Here is a 489-nt window from a genome sequence, read left to right on the forward strand (position 1 = left end):
AAAAAAAAAAAAAAAAAAACTAAATTGTGGAAGTGCCACCTCCCAACTCATCCATGGAGTAGGGTATATATAGTACATTTGTTTCAAAATTGTTTCTGGTAAGGGTTTTCATCCGGGTTCCTCTTCTGCATAATGTGTTGGTTAATGTCAAAGGAGTTGGTTGTTCTTTTCGATCCTTTTGTTTGTTTTGTGAGTTTTAGATTTCGATCCGTACGGCTCGACTAGGTTAGATCGGTTTCGAGAACGGGCTCGATTGGATCAGCTCGGCATGCCTAGCTTTAGATTTTGAGTGTTTTGTTTGTTTTCCTAGCTTTTCTTGTTGGTTGAGGAAACTGTAATTGGTTGTGTAATACGTCTTCTCCTTGGGCCTACTTTTGGGAATGGTCTTTGTTAAAACTTTGTTTACATGATATATATGGGATGAGGTACCTACTCAACCCTCCACCGTGAAGGTGTTAAATCAAAAAAAAAAAAAAAAAAAGGAGATCA

This window comes from Salvia hispanica, chromosome 4 (genome assembly GCF_023119035.1).
Source record: "Salvia hispanica cultivar TCC Black 2014 chromosome 4, UniMelb_Shisp_WGS_1.0, whole genome shotgun sequence".
Taxonomy (NCBI): domain Eukaryota; kingdom Viridiplantae; phylum Streptophyta; class Magnoliopsida; order Lamiales; family Lamiaceae; genus Salvia; species Salvia hispanica.